Genomic DNA, 24,551 nt, shown 5'->3' with positions numbered 1-24,551 from the left:
TTCTTCTCCTATTTTCTAGTGTACACCTGTCTATTGTTTAATAGTGTGATATCTACCTACATATGTATCAATTACTCCTACATAATTTAGAAAAATAACCTGAATTTTGTACATGAAAAGTGTTTACTAAAATATTAAAATACTACATGTCATGTCTCAAAATCTATATCCATCTTACTACTATATTGTTATATGTCTTGCGGATTCGAGAAGAAAGATGACGAGTTCAACAGGAAAGTGAGCCTGTCAGGTAGTTAATTCTCGCACAGCATCCAGACGAGCTGAAGCGATGCTGGGCAATTTCCCTTATTTTTTACCACTTTTTTCCCTCTGGCCTCCATTGATTTAGTCACCCTAATTTTGTCCATCCTACAAGGGAAAAACTCCCAAAACATTTGAACAGATTATCATTGTAAAGGCAGTCAATGTTGTTCTCCTCCTCAAACGAGGAGGAGCATGGATAGGACCAAGATGCGGATTGAGGGAAATAAGCCATCTTTTAATGAAAACAGCAAACAAGACACTACAAAACAACAAACGTGACTAACCTTCAACCGTCCATGTGTGGACACAGGAACAAACACCCACAAAACCCCAGTGAAACCCTGGCTGCCTTAGTATGACTCTCAATTAGAGACAAACGATACACACCTGTCTCTAATTGAGAATCATACCAGGCCGAACACAAAAACCAGCCTAGAAATACAAAACATAGACTACCCACCCAACACTCACGCCCTGACCAATAAAGACATACAAAACAAGAGAAAACAGGTCAGGAACGTGACAGAACCCCCCCCTTAAGGTGCGAACTCCGGGCGCACCAGCACAAAGTCTAGGGGAGGGTCTGGGTGGGCGTCTGTCCACGGTGGTGGCTCAGGCTGAGGGCGAGGTCCCCACCCCACCATAATCAATCCCCGCCTCTTTATCCCCCTCCCAATGACCACCCTCCCACTAACACCACCTAAATGAAGGGGCAGCACCGGGATAAGGGGCAGCACCGGGATAAGGGGCGGCAGGTCCTGGCTGAGGGACTCCGGCAGGTCCTGGCTGAGGGACTCCGGCAGGTCCTGGCTGAGGGACTCCGGCAGGTCCTGGCTGAGGGACTCCGGCAGGTCCTGGCTGAGGGACTCCGGCAGGTCCTGGCTGAGGGACTCCGGCAGGTCCTGGCTGAGGGACTCCGGCAGGTCCTGGCTGAGGGACTCCGGCAGGTCCTGGCTGAGGGACTCCGGCAGGTCCTGGCTGAGGGACTCCGGCAGGTCCTGGCTGAGGGACTCCGGCAGGTCCTGGCTGAGGGACTCCGGCAGGTCCTGGCTGAGGGACTCCGGCAGGTCCTGGCTGAGGGACTCCGGCAGGTCCTGGCTGAGGGACTCCGGCAGGTCCTGGCTGAGGGACTCCGGCAGGTCCGGGCTGAGGGACTCCGGCAGGTCCGGGCTGAGGGACTCCGGCAGGTCCGGGCTGAGGGACTCCGGCAGGTCCGGGCTGAGGGACTCCGGCAGGTCCGGGCTGAGGGACTCCGGCAGGTCCGGGCTGAGGGACTCCGGCAGGTCCGGGCTGAGGGACTCCGACCGGTCCGGGCTGAGGGACTCCGACCGGTCCGGGCTGGACGGCTCCGGCAGGTCCTGGCTGGACGGCTCCGGCAGGTCCTGGCTGGACGGCTCCGGCAGGTCCTGGCTGGACGGCTCCGGCAGGTCCTGGCTGGACGGCTCCGGCAGGTCCTGGCTGGACGGCTCCGGCAGGTCCTGGCTGGACGGCTCCGGCAGGTCCTGGCTGGACGGCTCCGGCAGGTCCTGGCTGGACGGCTCCGGCAGGTCCTGGCTGGACGGCTCCGGCAGGTCCTGGCTGGACGGCTCCGGCAGGTCCTGGCTGGACGGCTCCGGCAGGTCATGGCAGGACGGCTCCGGCAGGTCATGGCAGGACGGCTCCGGCTGGTCATGGCAGGACGGCTCCGGCTGGTCATGGCAGGACGGCTCCGGCTGGTCATGGCAGGACGGCTCCGGCTGGTCATGGCAGGACGGCTCTGGCTGACTGAGACGCACTATAGGCCTGGTGCGTGGTACCGGAACTGGAGGTACCGGGCTGAGGGCACGCACCTCAGGGCGAGTGCGGGGAACAGGAACTGGGCACACTGGACTCTCGTGGCGCACTCTAGGCCTGGTGCGTGGTACCGGAACTGGAGGTACCGGGCTGGAGACACGCACCATAGGGAGAGTGCGTGGAAGAGGAACAGGGCTCTGGAGATGCACTGGAAGCCTGGTGCGTGGTGTAGGCACTGGTGGTACTGAGCTGGGGTGGGAAGGTGGCGCCGGATATACCGGACCGTGAAAGAGGACACGTGCTCTTGAGCACCGAGCCTCCCCAACCTTACCAGGTTGAATGGTCCCCGTAGCCCTGCCAGTGCGGCGAGGTGGAATAGCCCGCACTGGGCTATGCAGGCGAACCGGGGACACCACCTGTAAGGCTGGTACCATGTACGCCAGCCCGAGGAGACGTACTGGAGACCAGATACGTTGGGCCGGCTTCATGGCACTCGGCTCGATGCCCAACCTAGCCCTCCCAGTGCGGCAAGGTGGAATAGCCCGCACTGGGCTAAGCACGCGTACTGGGGACACCGTGCGCTTTACCGCATAACACGGTGTCTGACCAGTACGACGCCCTCTTACTCCACGGCAAGCCCGGGGAGTTGGCTCAGGTATCCAACCCGGCTTCGCCACACTCCCCTTTAGCCCCCCCCCCCCAAGAAATTTCTGGGTGAGCCTCTCGGGCTTCCAGCCTCTCCTATGTGCTGCCTCCTCATACCAGCGCTCCTGGGCTGTGGCTGCCTTCCTCTCCTCCCGAGAGCGGCGATTCTCTCTAACCCTTCCCCAGGGTCCCTTTCCGTCCATGATCTCCCAAGACCATTCCTCCTGTGTCCAGTGCTTTAGTTCCTTTTCTCTCTCCTCAATCCGCTTGGTCCTGTTATGGTGGGTGTTTCTGTAAAGGCAGTCAATGTTGTTCTCCTCCTCAAACGAGGAGGAGCATGGATAGGACCAAGATGCGGATTGAGGGAAATAAGCCATCTTTTAATGAAAACAGCAAACAAGACACTACAAAACAACAAAACAACAAACGTGACTAACCTTCAACCGTCCTGTGAGGACACAGGAACAAACACCCACAAAACCCCAGTGAAACCCTGGCTGCCTTAGTATGACTCAACACTCACGCCCTGACCAATAAAGACATACAAAACAAGAGAAAACAGGTCAGGAACGTGACAATCATAGAGACATGAGGTTTGACCATTGTTTATTTAGAGGAGAATCTACACAATAAAAATATAATTTTACCCATTGGTCAACATATGCATGTTTGATTGGACACAAAGGACATCTGAAAGAACAACAACAGCCTGTGCTGCCAGAGGTTAGGAGGAAGGGAAAGGACAACAACAGCCTGTGCTGCCAGAGGTTAGGAGGAAGGGAAAGAACAACAACAGCCTGTGCTGCCAGAGGTTAGGAGGAAGGGAAAGAACAACAACAGCCTGTGCTGCCAGAGGTTAGGAGGAAGGGAAAGGACAACAACAGCCTGTGCTGCCAGAGGTTAGGAGGAAGGGAAAGAACAACAGAAACGTTCAGTGAAAGAGTGTTACTTGAGCACATACTGATTATTCACATGCACTCATTGGTTTTGCATTTTGAAAGCATTGCTGGCCTTTCCAGTTTTTATGAACTCCCTAAAATGCAAACATACATTATTTACTATACTCCAAATTGACATAAGTCACCATTTCAATGCACCTCTTGGTATGAGACAGGAACACCGCTCTATGTTTGACCAACAGGTAGCATGGGCCCATTCCATGGGTCTAACACTAGCCCAGGCTTTTGGGTGGAAGATCAGGGGGGGGTAAATGGGTGTATGAATGGCTTACCTTGTGCCTGCTGGGCTCACTGCGATACCACAGTCCTCCGTGAGTTCTGTTTACAGCCCTCTCAGCCCATGAGGTGAGCCTTCCAGGCCTGGAGGACAAAGAGCAAGTCAGTCTGCTGTTGACCTGCGAGTCCCCTGACTCTCTCTCTCTCTATCCCTCCCCTGTGCAGCAGCACTGTGGGCCGGTGTCAGACCCCTAATGGCCGACTTGGCTTCAACACTGGGGCTTTTCATCTGGCACACCAGGCGAGTGCCTGGGCTGCAGAGGTTAAACTGCTACTGAGAGTTTTCCTTGCCGAAAGTAAGAAGTGTGTGAGAGGTGAGGGAGAATGAATGGGGCAGAGCTGCTTGAGAGCTTCAGCGCTTCTTAAAAAATCTGAGGACAATGTCCGTGTGTGAGGAGAACACTGTCCTTGTGTGAAGAGAACCATCGTCGTTGAAAGACACAGTTTCAATCTTTGCTTGACTGTCTGATACACATGACAACAGTAGATGGATGTCACCAAACAAGTTCCAAATGTTATTTAGAGAAGAGTCGCTCACTGTCAAATTTCCACAAAAAGAGGCTTAGTGTAGAACATGCATTGAGCATGCAGCTCAAATGTTCTATTCAAATATCCTTCAATAAACAGCATATTTCTTACTATTTACGCTTTTTTTGTTTTATGTCCATATGCACTTGACAATCTACCGCCTACCTATTTGAAAACCATGAGTGGCGCAGCAGTCTAAGGCACTGCATCTCAGTGCTAGAGGTGTCACTATAGACCCTGGTTCGATTCCAGACTGTATCACAACCGGCCGTGATTGGGAGTCCCATAGGGCGGCGCACAATTGGCTCAGCTTCGTCTGGGTTAGGGTTTGGCCGGGGTAGGCCATCATTGTAAATAAGAATTTGTTCTTAACTGACTTGCCTAGTTAGACTTGCCTAGACTGTTTTTGAAACACTTCACATGTGATCATGTGAAATTCATGTGGTTTTTCTGTACAGCGACTCGTGTCCATATTTTCTAAATGCTGTTATTGATATTTAATACTCTCACGTTCACTTTACCATGTGGGAGAATTTGGAAAATGGATAGGGTTGTGGAGGTTGTCACATTTAAGACATTGAATACACAGGCCATTATAAGTACATATGACATTTTAAGTTCACATCTCTATGTCAAATGGCCATCTCTTTAATAATACTTCATTTTTTATCCCTCCATAATAAATCAGAATGCAAAAGAGTTGTCACATTTTCTTTTGCTTTCGATTAATAAAATTGCGTGAATGTCCTTAGATTTCCTAAATCACCTTTATGTCTATCTATCTACATACTTAGCATTTTAGCCTACTGTCTCATTCACCTTAGGCCTGTATCACTTTTTTTTCTCACCTCAAATGGAGACGCAGGCAAAACTAAATGCCACATGCAGCGTTTACCGTTAATGTGGTCTCTGCGAAAGCCTTTTAAAGGTGCATAGCCGACAAAGCACGATCGGATTGAATCCCGGCCTAAAACAACATGCACCTGCCTTAGTGGAAATGGCTAAATATTAAGAAAACTGATCCCAAGTGATCATTTTAATACAATAAAATTGAATGTATGCTAGCATATTTCTTGATTTGACGAGAAGTACTGTAAATCATATCTTACGTGCAGTTAGTCTAACAGTGACTTGCTCCAGTGAAAAGGACCAAGGCCAGTATCAGTGGTCCTTTTATTGTGTAATCTGTGGGAGTGCAACAGAATCTCACCTCCTGACCGGGCATGAAGTTGTTGTGACACCTTTGCCTTTGGCCGAGACAGGGGCTGAAAGCAAAGAGAAACATGCGTTGCCTAGCACAGAACCCCAAAATGCCCACAGAAAATGACAAAGGAAATCCCTGTAAGAGCTTATTCTGAAACATGGCAACGTGGCATGGTGTACAACGGACAAGTAAGGATATACACTATATATACAAAAGTATGTGTACATCCCATCAAATTAGTGGATTCAGCTATTTCAGCCACACCCGTTGCTGAAAAGTGTATAAAATCGAGCACACCGCCATGCAATCTCCATTGACAAACATTGTCAGTAGATTGGCCCGTACTGAAGAGCTCAGGGACTTTCTACGTGGCACAGTCATAGGATACCTCCTTTCCAACAAGTCAGTTTGTCTAATTTCTGCCCTGCTAGAGCTGCCCTGATCAACTCTAAGTGCTGTTATTGTGAGGTGGAAATGTCTAGAAGCAACAGCGACTCAGCCGCGAAGTGATAGGCCACACAAGCTCACATAATGGGACCGCTGAAGTGCATAGTACGTAAAAATGGTCTGTCCTCGGTTGCAACACTCACTACCGAGTTCCAAACTGCCTCTGGAAGCAACGTCAACACAATAACTGTTGTCGGGAGCTTCATGAAATGGGTTGCCATGGCCGAGCAGCCGCACACAAGCCTAAGATCACAAGCCTAAGAAGGGTCGGCTGGAGTGGTGTAAAGCTCACCGCTTTTGGACACTGGAGCAGTGGAAACACATTTTCTGGAGTGATGAATCACGCTTCAACATCTGGCAGTCCGATGGACAAATCTGGGTTTGGCAGATTCCAGGAGAACGCTACCTGCCCCAATGCATAGTGCCAACTGTAAAGTTTGGTGGAGGAGGAATAATTGTCTGGGGCTGTTTTTCATGGTTCGGTCGAGGCCCCTTTGTTCCAGTGAAGGGAAATCTTAACGCTACAGCATACAATGACGATTCTGTGCTTCAAACTTTGTGGCAACAGTTTGGGGAAGGCCCTTTCCTGTTTCAGCATGACAATGCCCCCGCGCACAAAGCGAGGTCCATACAAAAATGGTTTGTCGAGATCGGTGTGGAAGAACTTGACTGGCCTGCAAAGAGCCCTAACCTCAACCCTATCGAAAACCTTTGGGATGAATTTGAACGCCGACTGCGAGCCAGGCCTAATCGTCCAACATCAGTGCCAGACCTCACTAATGCTCTTGTGGCTGAATGGAAGCAAGTCCCTGCAGCAATGTTCCAACATCTAGTGAAAGCCTTCCCAGAAGAGTGGAGGCTGTTGTAGCAGCATAGGGGGGACCAACTCCATATTAATGCCCATAATTTTGAAATGAGATGTACGACGAGCAGGTGTCCACATACTTTTAGTCATTTAGTATTCGTTGAATGTCTCTGTACTTGGCCTGGCAAAACAAACATGTTCAGAGTTGATTTCCTAGTTGATGTTGTGGTTTCTATTTATTATAGCACTACCATGGTATTGTTTTATATGTTCCCATTCGCTCTCAACCCGAAAGGATGTTGTCTATACATATTATTCAGCACTATTCAAGCTGTAGATTCAAGCGATTGGACACATAGGTTGAATTCCACAATAATAACATCCGTGGAGTGATGTTACCTCTCAGTGAGAATGTTTCCTTTCTACCAGTCATTTACACAAGTACTGTTTTAATGAGCTTACTTGACACCCCAACTGGCTTCACTGTTAAGAGCCCTTGAGGGTTAATATGCAGACATGAATGAAAGAGTAACAAAAGCGTACAAGAGTCGAACACAAAAGACTCAATATCTTTGGCTGTGAGAATACACTTGTTTACAAAGACTAAAAGAAGGGAAGGGATTCTGGCAAGCATGGACTAATGCTGGATCAAGAGTTTGGCAGGGTTAGCTGTTGGCAAGGTTAGCAGTTAGCAGGGTTAGCATAGTTAGCAGGGCACAGCTTTTTGCTTAACTTTTGTTTGTCTGAAAATGTACTTTGTACTTTGATTTCTTTGAAAGATGTTTTGTTTGTCAGTTTTATCCCCTCGCCCCCCTTTGAGCCTGAAGGCCAAAGCTGACACCTTTTCCCCCCTCCCCACTTAGACTCTTTACTGGTTCGATTCCAGGCTGTATCACAACCGGCCGTGATCGGAAGTCCCATAGGGCGGCGCACAATTGGACCAGCGTCGGCCAGGTTAGGGGAGGGTTTGGCCGGGGTAGGTCGTCATTGTAAATAAGAATTTGTTCTTAACTGACTTGTCTAGTCAAATAAAGGTTAAATAAAGCTGTTAGCAGGGTTAGGATCTAGCAGGTTTTGCTATTAGCATAGTTAACTGTTAGCATAGTTAGACGGTGCTAGAGGAGCGTTGAGACTCACGGTTGCAGACAGGGCTCTGGGTGTGGCGGGTGAGCTTGTCCGTGAGCACGGCCTCTGAGCAGCGGGGGCACTGGCACTGGCCCTGTTCTCACACTCCCCCAACAGGTGCTCTGTGAGGCTGACTATCTCAACCACCTGAGACACACAACATCCTCCACAAATAAACACTTCAGCCTCCAAAACAAGGACACAAAACCACACGTCAATGTGTCTACACACTGCACTGTCATATCCTCACTCCACCCAAAGCTCCTCCTGGTTCCCTATCATCCTCATGGTCTTTCATCAATCATGGGACATTTTGTCATTTCATAGATAGAAGTTGCTTGCAAGTGGCCTTGGAAGTTAGCTATTTAAATCCAGTTTGGAGCCATGCTGGCATTTGCCTACCTGTCTACATTGGTCACAGCGGCGCAGCATAGGACAGTGCTTCCAATAGTGCAGGTCCAGTCCATCTTCAGTGAAGGACTCATCCTTTTTACCACAGAATATACAGAGACAAACACATTTAGAATATATATAGACTGAAACGCATTAAGAAATACACACTGGCTGAAACACATTGTAAACATACACACTAACTGAAACACAATGAGAATATACACACATGCTGAAACATTAATAATATACACAGGCGATACCAATTCAGAATATACACACGCTGAAACATATTGAGAATGTACACACGCTGAAACATATTGAGAATGTACGCAGGCTGAAACACATTATGAATGTATACAGGCTGAAACATTCAGAATATACACTGGCATTCTACAGAAAGGCATTCTATGTTCCCCATTAGGTGTTTTGCATTATTTGATGCATTAGGCAATTTAAACAGAATTTCAGTCAGCTTCATAGCTTGAAAGCTTTCATATGTTGCTGTGCATCAACAGTCACTTGTCTAAGTGGTTGACAACTGAAGACTGGTCATCTCCTGCATCTGCCGGGTTATTTTGGGGAGACTTTTTGACACCTGCAAAGCAACAGGGACACATTTCTCAGCTGTCACTACAAATGTAAAGGGACAGTGTACTGTAGTCCCTAAAAGAATGCCTCACATAGTGGTGCAAACAAAATTCTACTATGAGAACAAAGAATGTGATCCACAATGGGTTTAGGCCAAAATTAAACCTAGTTAGTGTACGTGTGAACAGTGGTTGAGGATAGGGTTCTTTCAACCTCCATACAGATTTGTTTTTATAGCTTTTACAGCCTCCTTTTCCTGTCCTTTGGTGTTTCCCTTCTCCTTTTCGGTTTTGTAATTGCCCTTCTCCTTTATGCAAAACCCCCTGCAAATTCAACTTCTTGCAGAAATACAGTACATACGGTCTAAAACGTTTTGTAACACCATATAACTGTGCTTATATCCCAATGCATTTTACCAAGCAATGGTACATTAATGAATTGTCTTTTGAAAATATTCAATCAATACCATGGAGACTATTATGTGTGTGATTATACAGTGGTCTATACAATGGAAATCCAGTACAGTGGAATATGGGGAGTGTAATGAGGGCACAACAAGGAGGAGTGACACAGACACGCTGGCCTGTTGAAGGAAATTAGGTAATAGGTGCAGTGATGACAGCTCCACCTACACTGATCTCCTTCAAGGCAGCCAGCTGTTCCTGAAGACTGCGGATCTCCTCCTGCTATGACCCTCCCTTCTTTGACTTCTGAAACAAAATGAAAGAAGCATATTGAAACACTTAATGCCATGGTATACGTCCGTCCGTCCGTCTGTCTCTGTCTGTCTGTCTGTCTGTCTGTCTGTCTGTCTGTCTGTCTGTGTGTGTGTTTGCCCATGCTTCTCTAACAACCCAGTCATGTCTGGGAGCCTTGCAGATAGACTCCACTGCAATGATGACGATGTGTCCTTAACTTACCCAGTGAGACATGGCCAGACGTTACTCAGTGGAACATTACTTAATAGCAGCACGGTCGTTACTTAATGGGACTGGGATACCCTGCTCTCTAATGAGGTGAGAGAACACAAGCAACGCAAAAGAAACAGCTTGTCACCCATCCCTCAACAACTGTGAGCATGTCCAATGTTACGTCATGACTCATTCAAACACTGACGGGCTGAGCCTTGCCTTGGATTCTACCGGCTTCCCGTCGATCCTGGCGAAGCCGTCAGAGATGTTCTCGTGGAGGATGTTCTTGCGCGTGTCGTTGGCCGAGAGGTAGTAGGGGATGGCGTTCTTGTGCAGGCGGTAAATGGCCAGAACGATGCGTACGGCCGTCTCTCTCACCTCCGTCGAGCTGTGCTTTAGCGCACCTGTACAGAACTGACAGAGAGGCAGAGAGAGAACAAGAGCCTTTAAAGAGCTGAAACCGAAACAAAAAGACTAAGTGCTGGTTTACCAGACACAGATTACTTATAATACTGGACAAAAAATCATGCTCAATGGAGAATCTTCATTTGTGTCTGGGAAACCGCCTTTAACAGCCTTAACAGAAATAAAATAAAATAAACGAGGATAGCTTGCTAAAAAAACTATAACACACTGAGTTTAGCATGATGCACCTCTACACAGGGGATGAAATACAAAAGGAGATGGCATGGCAGAAAGAGGATAGCATGTTAGCACCCGAAAAAGCCTGAATTTTATGATTGTTTAAACCAACAGTATTATATTACTATAGTCTGATGAGATTGATAGCCCAATAGCCGTCATAGCATATCTGCTAGAGAGCATTTACCTCAAAAGGTAAACTGTGTACAAAGGGCACCTCTCCTCTCCCTGAGTCAATGGGCTGGGGACAGGCATCCATTATTCTCTGTTGTCTCTCTCTGCTTCTCATTTTAATTACAGGAAATTCAATCACCTCTTTGCTCCGGCTCCCGGCCCATCTCCCAGGTAACAGGAGGGGAAAGGGAGAAATGTATCAGTCCTCGGACCAAGGCTAGTCCTGCACTGAGCCAAGAGAGCCAAAAGCAAGCTAGGTGCAGGCTCATTATACTCACCAAAGAGAATGGGGAAATGGTAGGCTCAACTCCCATTGAGAACCATTGTTTGAATTTCAGTCAAAATCAGGGCTCATGTCATGGTGGTCAATGATGCAGGCATTAAACTAGGAAATCATGCTATAGCTATAGGTTATCATAAACAAATATGACTTGAGTCAGACACAACAACAGGTGGACAATCCAGACCTCTTTAGGTTTGTTCCTACTTGTTATAGATTCTACACTACTCCCAAGCTGCCTTGCAGTACCCATCATAGTCTTTGTTCGATGTAAGAGGAAGCCCAATAAGGAAGGTGTGAAACTCAAGCACTGCGGCTCAGTTGCATAATCCAGCATTGTTCATTGAGACGACATAGGCCTGAGGATGGACATGAAGCCTTCACCTCACAATAGCAATCAGGTGTGTTGACAAAACTGGAAAACTGGGTCTGGGAATTCCCTTTTTTGACCGAAACACCGATTCTGATCCAACACCTCACTGACTGAACACACGGGGACCATACTTCCCAGGTGGCAGTGATTATTTACTGTAACAAGTTTCTCATCAGCCTATCAAAGATCTTAAACTTGTGGATGTGATAGAACACTTTTTCAGGAGAGTGTCCTTAACAGAAGTCAAAGAGCACGATCTGCTATTCAAAGTTACTAAAAACGCAGCAACAATTTCAACTGGATATTTAGATTACAGTGTAGTGAGCCTGGCTCCTGGTACCTTTCGCCATTTGCGGCAAGTTCGAATCCCAGGGGAGATCGTTTTTTCCTTGGAAATGTAGAATTACATTTATTTTGGTAGTGTGTTCCGAAGCGAATTGCATCCAAAACCTTATAAATGAAGATTACAAATACTGTACATTTAAATGAGTCCCGTCTTGGAGTCCCTCTTGCAGAACAACACATAGGCTATTGCTACAGGAGTGTAACGATAGTGCTGCCGGAGCGATGCTCTGTCACTTCTCAGAATGTTGATTAATTAATTCATATTCTACATAGGCCTAACATACCGAATATAATAGCATAACGTTACTGTTAGACCAAAAACATAACTTAATATCTTATGTAGGCTACAAGTACATTTACAACATTTTATATGCATTATTATAATCAACCACTTTGTCACATATGCCTTATTTGAATCGAGCATTGAGGACCAGCACTGAGCAGTTTTTTCCTTAACCTTTCAGTGATACCCATCCCGGATCCGGGAGCATCCTCATCAAAAAAGCTGACTAGCATAGCCTAGCCTAACGGGACAGGGATATCATATAATATAATTTTCATGAAATCACAAGTCCAATACAGCAAAAGATAAACATCTTGTGAATTCAGCCATCATTTCCGATTTTTTTAATGTTTTACAGCGAAAACACAATATGTATTTCTATTAGCTAACCACAATAGCCAAAGACTCAACCGCATGTTTTCACCATGTTTCTACCGCATAGGTAGCTTTCACAAAACCGACCAAATATAGATATAATTAGTCACTAACCAAGAAACAACTTCATTAGATGACAGTCTTATAACATGTTATACAATACATTTATGTTTTGTTCGAAAAATGTGCATATTTGAGGTATAAATCATAGTTTTACATTGCAGCTACCATCACAAATAGCACCGAAGCAGCCAGAATAATTACAGAGAGCAATGTGAAATACCTAAATACTCATCATAAAACATTTATGAAAAATACATGGTGTACAGCAAATGAAAGATAAACATCTTGTGAATCCAGCCAATATTTCCGATTTTTTAAGTGTTTTACAGCGAAAACACAATATATATTTCTATTAGCTCACTACAGAAGCCAAACACACAGCGCAATTTACTCCCCGCAAAAATAGCTTGCACAAAACCGACAAAATAGAGATAAAATTAATCACTAACCTTGAACAAATTCATCAGATGACAGTCTTATAACATCAGGTTATACAATACACTTATGTTTTGTTAGAAAATGTGCATATTTAGAGCTACAAATCTTGATTATACATTGTGAATACGTAGGATCGATTCACCAGAATCTCCAGAGATATTTTGGACACTCACCTAATCTGACCAAAGAACTCATCATAAACTTTACATAAAAATACTTGTTGTATGGCAAATGAAAGATACACTGGTTCTTAATGCAACCGCCGTGTTAGATTTTTAAAAATAACTTTACCATAACAAACAGCTTGCGTTATTACTGTGATAAACTGCATCCAGTTTGCTGAGTAGAGTATTGGAAGCTATTTTGTAGATGACATCGCCGAAGTCGAGGATCGGTAGGATAGTCAGTTTTACTAGGGTAAGTTTGGCGGCGTGAGTGAAGGAGGCTTTGTTGCGAAATAGAAAGCCGACTCTCGATTTGATTTTGGATTGGAGATGTTTGATATGAGTCTGGAAGGAGAGTTTGCAGTCTAGCCAGACAACTAGGTACTTATAGATGTCCACATATTCTAGGTCGGAACCATCCAGGGTGGTGATGCTAGTCGGGCGTGCGGGTGCAGGCAGCGACCGGTTGAAAAGCATGCATTTGGTTTTACTAGCGTTTAAGAGCAGTTGGAGGCCACGGAAGGAGTGTTGTATGGCATTGAAGCTCGTTTGGAGGTTAGATAGCACAGTGTCCAAGGAAGGGCCAGAAGTATACAGAATGGTGTCCTCTGCGTAGAGGTGGATCAGGGAATCGCCCGCAGCAAGAGCAACATCATTGATATATACAGAGAAAAGAGTCGGCCCGAGAATTGAACCCTGTGGTACCCCCATAGAGACTGCCAGAGGACCAGACAATATGCCCTCCGATTTGACACACTGAACTCTGTCTGCGAAGTAGTTGGTGAACCATGCAAGGCAGTCATTAGAAAAACCGAGGCTACTGAGTCTGCCGATAAGAATATGGTGATTGATAGAGTCGAAAGCCTTGGCCAGGTCGATGAAGACGGCTGCACAGTACTGTCTTTTATCGATGGCGGTTATGATATCGTTTAGTACCTTGAGCGTGGCTGAGGTGCACCCGTGACCGGCTCGGAAACCGGATTGCACAGCGGAGAAGGTACGGTGGGATTAGAAATGGTCAGTGATCTGTTTGTTGACTTGGCTTTCGAAGACCTTAGATAGGCAGGGCAGGATGGATATAGGTCTGTAACAGTTTGGGTCCAGGGTGTCTCCCCCTTTGAAGAGGGGGATGACCGCGGCAGCTTTCCAATCCTTGGGGATCTCAGATGATACGAAGGAGAGGTTGAACAGGCTGGTAATAGGGGGTGCGACAATGGCGGCGGACAGTTTCAGAAATAGAGGGTCCAGACTGTCAAGCCCAGCTGATTTGTATGGGTCCAGGTTTTGCAGCTCTTTCAGAACATCTGCTATCTGGATTTGGGTAAAGGAGAAGCTGGGGAGGCTTGGGCGAGTAGCAGTGGGGGGGCGGAGCTGTTGGCCAAGGTTGGAGTAGCCAGGAGGAAGGCATGGCCAGCCGTTGAGAAATGCTTGTTGAAGTCTTCGATTATCACGGATTTATCGTTGGTGACCGTGTTACCTAGCCTCAGTGCAGTGGGCAGCTGGGAGGAGGTGCTCTTGTTCTCCATGGACTTTACAGTGTCCCAGAACTTTTTGGAGTTAGAGCTACAGGATGCAAATTTCTGCTTGAAAAAGCTGGCCTTTGCTTTCCTGACTGACTGCGTGTATTGGTTCCTGACTTCCCTGAACAGTTGCATATCGCGGGGACTATTCGATGCTATTGCAGTTTGCCACAGGATGTTTTTGTGCTGGTCAAGGGCAGTCAGGTCTGGAGTGAACCAAGGGCTATATCTGTTCTTAGTTCTGCATTTTTTGAACGGAGCATGCTTGTCTAAGATGGTGAGGAAGTTACTTTTAAAGAATGACCAGGCATCCTCAACTAAAGGTCTGTGGTCCCGTGTGGCTCAGTTGGTAGAGCATGGCGCTTGCAACGCCAGGGTTGTGGGTTCATTTCCCACGGGGGGACCAGGGTTCAATTCCCACGGGGGGACCAGGATGAATATGTATGAACTTTCCAATTTGTAAGTCGCTCTGGATAAGAGCGTCTGCTAAATGACTTAAATGTAATGAATGTAAATGTAAAGGGATGAGGTCAATATCCTTCCAGGATACCCGGGCCAGGTCGATTAGAAAGGCCTGCTCGCAGAAGTGTTTTAGGGAGCGTTTGACAGTGATGAGGGGTGGTCGTTTGACTGCGGACCCGTAGCAGATACAGGCAATGAGGCAGTGATCGCTGAGATCCTGATTGAAGACAGCAGAGGTGTATTTGGAGGGCAAGTTGGTCAGGATAATGTCTATTAGGGTGCCCATGTTTACGGATTTAGGGTTGTACCTGGTAGGTTCCTTGATGATTTGTGTGAGATTGAGGGCATCTAGCTTAGATTGTAGGACTGCCGGGGTGTTAAGCATATCCCAGTTTAGGTCACCTAACAGAACAAACTCTGAAGCTAGATGGGGGGCGATCAATTCACAGATGGTGTCCAGGGCACAGCTGGGAGCTGAGGGGGGTCGGTAGCAGGTGGCAACAGTGAGAGACTTATTTTTGGAGAGATTCATTTTTAAAATTAGAAGTTCGAACTGTTTGGGCATAGACCTGGAAAGTATGACAGAACTTTGCAGGCTATCTCTGCAGTAGATTGCAACTCCTCCCCCTTTGGCAGTTCTATCTTGACGGAAAGTGTTATAGTTGGGTATGGAAATCTCAGAATTTTGTGGCCTTCCTAAGCCAGGATTCAGACACGGCAAGGACATCAGGGTTGGCAGAGTGTGCTAAAGCAGTGAGTAAAACAATCTTAGGGAGGAGGCTTCTGATGTTGACATGCATGAAACCAAGGCTTTTTCGATCACAGAAGTCAGCAAATGAGGGTGCCTGGGGACATGCAGGGCCTGAGTTTACCTCCACATCACCCGAGGAACAGAGGAGTAGTAGGATGAGGGTGCGGCTAAAGGCTATCAAAACTGGTCGCCTAGAGCGTTGGGGACAAGGAATAAAAGGAGCAGATTTATGGGCGTGGTAGAATAGATTCAGGGCATAATGTGCAGACAGGGGTATGGTGGGGTGCGGGTACAGCGGAGGTAAGCCCAGGCACTGGGTGATGATAAGAGAGGTTGTATCTCTGGACATGCTGGTTATAATGGGCGAGGTCACCGCATGTGTGGGAGGTGGGACAAAGGAGGTATCAGAGGTATTAGGAGTGGAACTACGGGCTCCATTGAAAACTGAAACAATGATAACTAACCCGAACAACAGTATACAAGGCATATTGATATTTGAGAGAGACATACAGTAAGGCATAAAGTAATCGCAGGTCTTGATTGGGAGAGCTAGCGAAAACAACAGGTGAGACAACAGCAGCTAGTCAGCTAACACAACAACAGCAGGTAAAATGGCGATGACTAGGCAGAGAGGGTCGGATTAACTACACACAGAGCCTGAGTTCGCGGCTGGGGCCGACAGATAAACACAAATAAACAGAATGGAGTACCGTGATTAATGGACAGTCCAGCAGGCATCAGCTATGTAGCCAAGTGATCGTAGTGTCCAGGGGGGAGCAGTGGATGGAACAGGGAAGCCGTCACCACGCTAGCACGCGGCGTTTAAAGTTAGTAGCCCGGGGGTGGTCTGCTCAGACGGAGGCCGGTTGAGGGCACAGCGGATGGAGTATTCGTCGGCAGACCAGACGTGGTGGTGCGGCGGGGCGCCGTGTCGACAGAGAATCCAAGCCAGATGGCGAAAGAGGTATTGTAGAATTTTGTTTGCTAACTGGTGCTAGCTTCGTGGCAGTGGCGTTAGGGGATAGCTTCGGTACTGGGTGCCACAGAGGGTGCAAGCTAGCTGCAAGCTGTGAGCTAGCTAGCTGCAAGCTAGCTGTGAGGATCAGAAGTACAGCATATCCTTATTTTGTAAAGATATAAAATCTGTAATCAGAATAGTAATACCTTTTATTGTGAATGAGCTACAGCTGTTTAAGTGAACAGTGGTATTTTTCTAGATTTTGATGGATGTCCCATGATCAGACACCTTCTCATCTGGATAGTATACTAAAAACATACACTTCCATTCAAAAGTTTGGGGTCACTTAGAAATTTCCTTGTTTTTGAAAGAAAAGCTAATTTTTGTCCATTAAAATAAAATAAAATGTATCAGAAATACAGTGTATGTCACACCCTGACCATAGAGAGCTGTTTATTCTCTATGTTGGTTGGGGCGTGATAGTGTCTAGGGTGGGTCATCTAGGTGAATTGTATTTCTATGGTGGCCTGATATGGTTCCCAATCAGAGGCAGCTGTTTATCGTTGTCTCTGATTGGGGATCATATTTAGGTAGCTATTTCCTCATTGTGTTTCGTGGGATCTTGTCTACAGATAGTTGCCTGTGTGCACACCAGTAGCTTCACGTTTCGTTTGTTCTTGTGCTTTATTGTTTTGTTTGGTGTGTTTCAATTTATTAAAATATGTGGAACTCTACGCATGCCGCGCCTTGGTCCAATCCTTTCGATGAGCGTGACAGTGTAGACATTGTTAATGTTGTAAATGACTATTGTAGCGGGAAACAGCAGATTTTTTGGGGAATATATATATAGGTGTACAGAGGCCCATTATCAGCAACCATCACTCCTGTGTTCCAATGGCAAGTTGTTGTTAGCTAATCCAAGTTGATCATTTTAGAAAACTCTTCTGCAATTATTTTAACACAGCTGAAAACTGTTGTTCTGATTAAAGAAGCAATACAACTGGCCTTCTTAGACTAGTTGAGTATCTGGAGCATCAGCATTTGTGGGTTCGATTACAGGCTCAAAATGGCCAGAAACAAAGGACTTTCTAATGAAACTTGTCAGTCTATTCTTGTTCTGAGAAATTAAGGCTATCCCATGCGAGAAATTGCCAAGAAACTGAAGATCTCATACAACGCTGTGTACTACTCCCTTCACAGAACAGCGCAAACTGGCTCTAACCAGAATAGAAAGAGGAGTGGGAGGCCCCGGTGAACAACTAAGCAAGAGGACAAGTACATCAGAGTGTCTACTTGAGAAAAAGACGCCTCACAAGTCCTCAACTGGCAGCTTCATTAAATAGTACCCGCAAAACAGCAGTCTCAACGTCAACAGTGAAGAGGCGACTCCGGGATGCTGGCATTCTAGGCAGAGTTGCAAAGAGAACTTGTGAGGCGTCTGTTTCTCAAACTAGACACACTATTGTACTTGTATTCTTTGTTGGCGTACGCACGGATGGGGCTGCTGCCATGACTGGATGGCTGTCTGGTTTCACTACCCGGGTTAAAGAGGTTGCGCCTGAATGTAAGTCTACGCACTGTGTCATTCACAGAGAAATGCGGGCTAGCCAAAAAATGTCACCTGAATTTAACGTCGTATTGAATGATGCTATCAAATTACATAAATCACATCAAAGCACACACCCTTATATCGCGTCTGTTTGTGCAGCTTTGTGAAGAAATGGACGCAGAGCACAAATGCCTTCTCTTATACACAGAAGTCAGATGGCTATCCATGGGGAGATCGCTTGCCAGAGTGTTTGAGTTATGAAAAAAAGTCTTATTTTATTAGAAACGCACAAAACAACAAAGAAAGAACGAAACAAACAATGTACCGTAACTAAGAGGTGTAACATACACTAACTCAAAACAATATCCCATAAAACACAGGTGGAAAAAAATGCTACTTATATATGATCCCCAATTAGAGACAGCAATAGCCAGCTGCCTCTAATTGGGAATCATACCAAACACCAACATAGAAAAACTAAACTAGAACCCCACATAGAAAATAATAACTAGAAAACCCCCCAGTCACGCCCTGACCTACTATACCATAGAAAAACAAAGGCTCTCTATGGTCAGGGCGTGACAGTAACCCCCCCCCCCCCCCCCCCACCATAGGTGCGGACTCCGGCCGCAAAACCTGAAACAAATGGGGAGGGTAGGGGGGGTGATTAGTGTCAGTGGCGGCTCTGGTGCAGGTCGTAGCCACCACTCAGCTCGCGGATCCGCCAGCATCGGTGGTGGCTCTGGTGAGGGACGAAGAACCCGCTCATCCCGCAGATCTGCCAGCATCGGGGGCGGCTCTGGTGCGGGACGAAGAACCCGCTCAACTCGCGGATCCACCATCTTTGGTGGCGGCTCTGGTGCGGGCCGAAGAACCCGCTCATCCCGTGGATCCAGCCATGGACCTGGGCTGAACACTGTGCCTGGACTGGACCCCGGTATCAAGGAAGGCTCCTGCCATGGAGCTGGACTGGACACCAGATCTGGACCGGACATCAGTGCAGAGGAAGGCTCCTGCCTAGGAGCTGGACTGGACGCCGTGCTTAGACTGGGCATCGGCGCAGGGGAAGGCTCCGGGCCATGGAGCTGGAGGTTCCGGATCGTTGACCGTCGCAGGAGGTTCCGGACCGTTGACCGTCGCAGGAGGTTCCGGACCGTTGATCGTCTCAGGAGGTTCCGGACCGTGGACCGCCGCAGGAGGTTCCGATCTGTGGACCGTCTCAGGAGGTTTCCGGACTGTGGACCGTCTCAGGAGGTTTCCGGACTGTGGACCGTCTCAGGAGGTTTCCGGACTGTGGACCGTCTCAGGAGGTTCCGGACTGTGGACCGTCTCAGGAGGTTCCGGACTGTGGACCGTCTCAGGAGGTTCCGGACTGTGGACCGTCTCAGGAGTTTCCGGACTGTGGACCGTCTCAGGAGGTTTCCGGACTGTGGACCGTCTCAGGAGGTTTCCGGACTGTGGACCGTCTCAGGAGGTTTCCGGACTGTGGACCGTCTCAGGAGGTTTCCGGACTGTGGACCGTCTCAGGAGGTTTCCGGACTGTGGACCGTCTCAGGAGGTTTCCGGACTGTGGACCGTCTCAGGAGGTTTCCGGACTGTGGACCGTCTCAGGAGGTTTCCGGACTGTGGACCGTCTCAGGAGGTTTCCGGACTGTGGACCGTCTCAGGAGGTTTCCGGACTGTGGACCGTCTCAGGAGGTTTCCGGACTGTGGACCGTCTCAGGAGGTTTCCGGACTGTGGACCGTCTCAGGAGGTTTCCGGACTCTGGACCGTCTCAGGAGGTTCCGGACTGTGGACCGTCTCAGGAGGTTCCGGACTGTGGACCGTCTCAGGAGGTTCCGGACTGTGGACCGTCTCAGGAGGTTCCGGACTGTGGACCGTCTCAGGAGGTTCCGGACTGTGGACCGTCTCAGGAGTTTCCGGACTGTGGACCGTCTCAGGAGGATTCCGGACTGTGGACCGTCTCAGGAGGATTCCGGACTGTGGACCGTCTCAGGAGGGTTCCGGACTGTGGACCGTCTCAGGAGGGTTCCGGACTGTGGACCGTCTCAGGAGGTTCCGGACTGTGGACCGTCTCAGGAGGTTCCGGACTGTGGACCGTCTCAGGAGGTTCCGGACTGTGGAACGTCATCTTTTTTGAGAAATTAAAAGTAAATAAAATTAAAAGTAAATAAAATCACTAATTAGATCAGTTTCTTCCAATGTAATAATATAACAACTCTAGATGTTCTATTGAAATAATAGTGTTAAAAATCACAAAAATCATGAATTGCTTTATTTTCAATCATTAAGTTTTGGAGGGTTTGGGACACCCACCTCTCAATATAAATAGGTGTATAAACACTGAGTTTGTACTATATTAATTTAACAATATGTTTGTTATTGCCTTGGGCTGAATTACAAATATCATGATGTAAAAAAAATGCTAAATTTGAAGACTTAACTGTTTTTATAAATGTATAAACTGCAAATTGCAGAACTTCTGTAGAATCACCCATACACGTGTGTTTTTTGTTTGTTTTTAGGCCATGTGGTGTGCCAAGAAGGACTGCAAACGAACAACAACAGTTTCAACAAACCAATTCCAGTCGTATGCACGGAACAAGCAGTATAGGGAAAACATGCCCTCACAATATTGCCTCTGAATGCAATGCTAACCCCAAAAGTTCTCAGCAAACATTGAAAACAGCCGACACAAATGAGTCAGGTGCCGGTGCTAGCAGTCAGCAAGCATGCACAAACATGCAAATACAGGCCACTGAGGAGAGTAGCATCTGTGTCTCTTCAACTTCAGAGATGGACTCTGGTGCAGAACCTAACAATTTGCTCCCGCCTATCATAAAGTCAGCGGTGAAGCAGAAGCAGGTCAAAAGAGGGCTGTCGTAAACTAGAGATGACAGACAATGGCACTGCCCACTCTGTCAACACTTAGATAGTTAACACATAGACACTAGGTCACTGTTGGAAGTGAAGAGACAGAGAAAGAGACAAAAATAACATACATCATCCAAGCAGGCACTCCTGGGCCTTCGCTAATTGCTTTCTCCAGGACATGAGTTTCAATAGGCACTGACCCGACCTGACCACCATGGCTGCCGGGTCTGTCTTCTTCCCAGGCCTGTTCATGCTCTCCAAGAAATGCCTCACGTACATCCCTGCACTAAGGTGGAGCGAAGGGGATGCGGTCAGTGTCAACTGGGTTGGTGTCCTCCGTTCAGGCGATCATGGCCTCCTCAACTGGTTACATCACTGCCTCCTCCTGTGAAGACATCATAAAGGATCAGTATTGGCTGACCAGCACCTACATCCTCTTTGCCATGCCCTACTGTGTGTATGAAATCTATGCTATGGTCATGTTCTACTGGTACAAGCTACGGGTCAAGGATCACAAAGCAGACAGCGGTGCCAAACGCCTGGGCCTGCGACGCAAGTTCCTCATTGTGCTCCAGCACGTAGTCATGGTCACTGTGTGCTTCCCCATCTCTGTGTTCTGGCGACAGGGAAAGGGGGATTACTTTCAGGGCGTCATGTTACGGGCTGAACTCAGCACACCGTCCGTCTGTCTGGGAAAGATCCTCAACCACTACAAACAGCAACACACTCCCCTGGACAAAGTGAATGGGGCTACAATGCTGCAGTGTTCATTTTGGCACTCTGTTTTAGATTTAGTCTAGTCTTGAATATGATTAAGTCACATTTTTGTCATTTGGATAATCACTTAGCCTAGTTATTGTCAAAATGATGAAAACATTTTAGGCCATTTTAGTCAACTACACTGAACAAAAATATAAACACAACATGCAACAATTTAAGATTTTACTGAGTTACAGTACACATAAGGAAATCAGTCAATTGAAATAAATTCATTAGGCCCTAATCTATGGATTTCATGACTGGGAATACAGACATGTATCTGTTGGTCACAGATACACTATATATACAAATGTATGTGGACACCACTTCAAATCAAATCAAATGTTATTTGTCACATGCGCTGAATACAACAGGTGTAGACCTTATCGTGAAATGCTTACTTACGCGCGCTTAACTAACAACACAGTTCAAGAAATAGAGTTAATAAATATTTAATAAATAAACTAAAGTTTTAAAAAAGTAACACAAGATATTTACATAACAATAACGAGGCTATATACAGATGATACCGGGACCGAGTCCATGTGCGGGGGTACAGGTTAGGGGGGGGGGGGGGGGTTTGATTAGCTGTCTTCAGTAGTCTTATGGCTTGGGGGTAGAAGCTGTTCAGAAGCCTTTTGGACCTAGACTTGCCCTTGTGGTAGCAGAGATAACAGTCCATGACTAGGGTGGCTGGAGTCTTTTGAAATGTTTAGGGCCTTCCTCTGACACTGCCTAGTATATAGGTCCTGGATGTTAGGAAGCTTGGCCACCAGTGATGTACTGGACAGTACGCACTACCCTCTGTAGCGCGTTACGGTCAGATGCCGAGCAGTTGCCATACCAGGCGATGATGCAACCAGTCAGGTATGGCAACTGACTGGTTGGATTCAACTATTTCAGCTACATCCGTTGCTGACAGGTGTATAAAATCGAGCACACAGCCATGCAATCTCCATAGACAAATATTGGCAGTAGAATGGCCTTACTGAAGAGCTGAGTGACTTTCAATGTGGCACTGTCATAGGATGCCACCTTTCCAACAAGTCAGTTCAATTTCTGTTTTTGTGCTGTTATTGTGAAATGTAAACGTCTATGAGCAACAACGGCTCAGTCGCAAACTGGTAGGCCACGTGACCGCCGAGTGCTGAAGCGCATAGCGCGTAAAAATTGTCTGTCATCGGATGCAACACTCGCTACTGAGTTCCAAACTGCCTCCAGAAGCAACGTCAGAACAATAATTGTTCGTCGGGATCTTCATGAAATGTGTTTCCATGGCCGAGCAGCCGCACACAAGCCTAAGATCACTATGTGCAATGTCAAGCGTTGGCTGGAATGGTGTAAGCTCGCCTCCAGTGGAAACTGTCACGTTCGCTGGAATAACTATCGGACCAAGGCGCAGCGGATGTTGAGTTACACATAATTTTTTAGAAAGTGAAACTTAGCAAAACAATAAAGACTAAGCTAACAACGAACCGTGACTACAGAGGTGCTACGTGCACTAACTCAAAACAATATCCCACAAATCACAGGTGGAAAAAAGCTACCCTAATATGATCCCCAATTAGAGACAACGATTACCAGCTCTAATTGGGAATCATACAAAATCACCAACATAGAAAAAACAAACCTGGAACCCCACATAGAAATAATAAACTAGACTAACCCCCCAGTCACGCCCTGACCTACTCCACATTAGAAAATAAGGACTCTCTATGGTCAGGACATGACAGGACTGGACCTAGATGCCGAGGATAGCTCCTGCCATGGAGCGGGACTGGACACCGGCCCTGGCCTGGACATCGGTGCAGAGGAAGGCTCCTGCCCTGGAGGTGGAGGTTCTGGACCGTGGACCGTCGCAGGAGGTTCCGGACAGTCAACCGTCGCAGGAGATTCCGGGCTGTGGACCGTCTCAGGAGGTTCTGGACTGTTGACCGTCTCAGGAGGTTCCGGACTGGGAACTGTCGCCGGAAGCTCTGGACTGGGGATCGTCGCAGGCATTGGTGGTACCGGACTGGTGACACGCACTTCGGGGCGAGTGCGGGGAGAAGGAACATGACGTACTGGGCTGTGAAGGCGCACCGGAGACCTGGTGCGTATAGCCTGCATCAATTGTACCGGTTCGATGACACACTTCGCACAACAAGTGCGAGGAGCTAGCACAGGACGCACTGGGCTGTGGAGGCACACTGGAGACCTGGTGCGTATAGCCGGCATCAATTGTACCCGGAACTTTAACACCCTTCGCATGGCAAAAGCGAGGAGCTGGCACCGGAACTTTTACACACTTCGCATGGTGAGTTGGCACAGGACATACTGGGCTGTGAAGGTGTAGTGGAGATTTGGTGTGTAGAGCTGGCACAGATGGTGCCGGGCTGAGAAGGCGCTTTTCAACGCGCCTGCGCTGCAGCATACTCCTTTCCACAACCTCTCTCCGGTATCTCTCATTACCTTCTTCTATCGACTCCCACACAGGCTCTGGCTGTCTTTTGGGCTTTCCTTGTAGCCGTGAACCCCGGCATCGTCGCTGTCCTCCCTTCTCTCCTGTCGTCTGTTTCCACGGCAGGCTTTTGTATCTTGCCAAGACTTCCTCCCAAGTCCAGAATATTCTCTCCTCGATCT

At 47.5% G+C, this 24,551-nt stretch overlaps 1 pseudogene; it reads right to left on the bottom strand.

Annotated features, from left to right (window-relative positions):
- Positions 1-3,271: 3,271 nt before the first annotated feature.
- The window catches only part of LOC129861437 (centrosomal protein of 104 kDa-like), a 64,188-nt pseudogene continuing 42,908 nt past the window's right edge, over positions 3,272-24,551 (bottom strand).

The sequence above is a fragment of the Salvelinus fontinalis genome, chromosome 8 (assembly GCF_029448725.1).
Source record: "Salvelinus fontinalis isolate EN_2023a chromosome 8, ASM2944872v1, whole genome shotgun sequence".
NCBI classification, from domain to species: domain Eukaryota; kingdom Metazoa; phylum Chordata; class Actinopteri; order Salmoniformes; family Salmonidae; genus Salvelinus; species Salvelinus fontinalis.
This window is presented reverse-complemented; position numbering and strand designations above follow the sequence as displayed.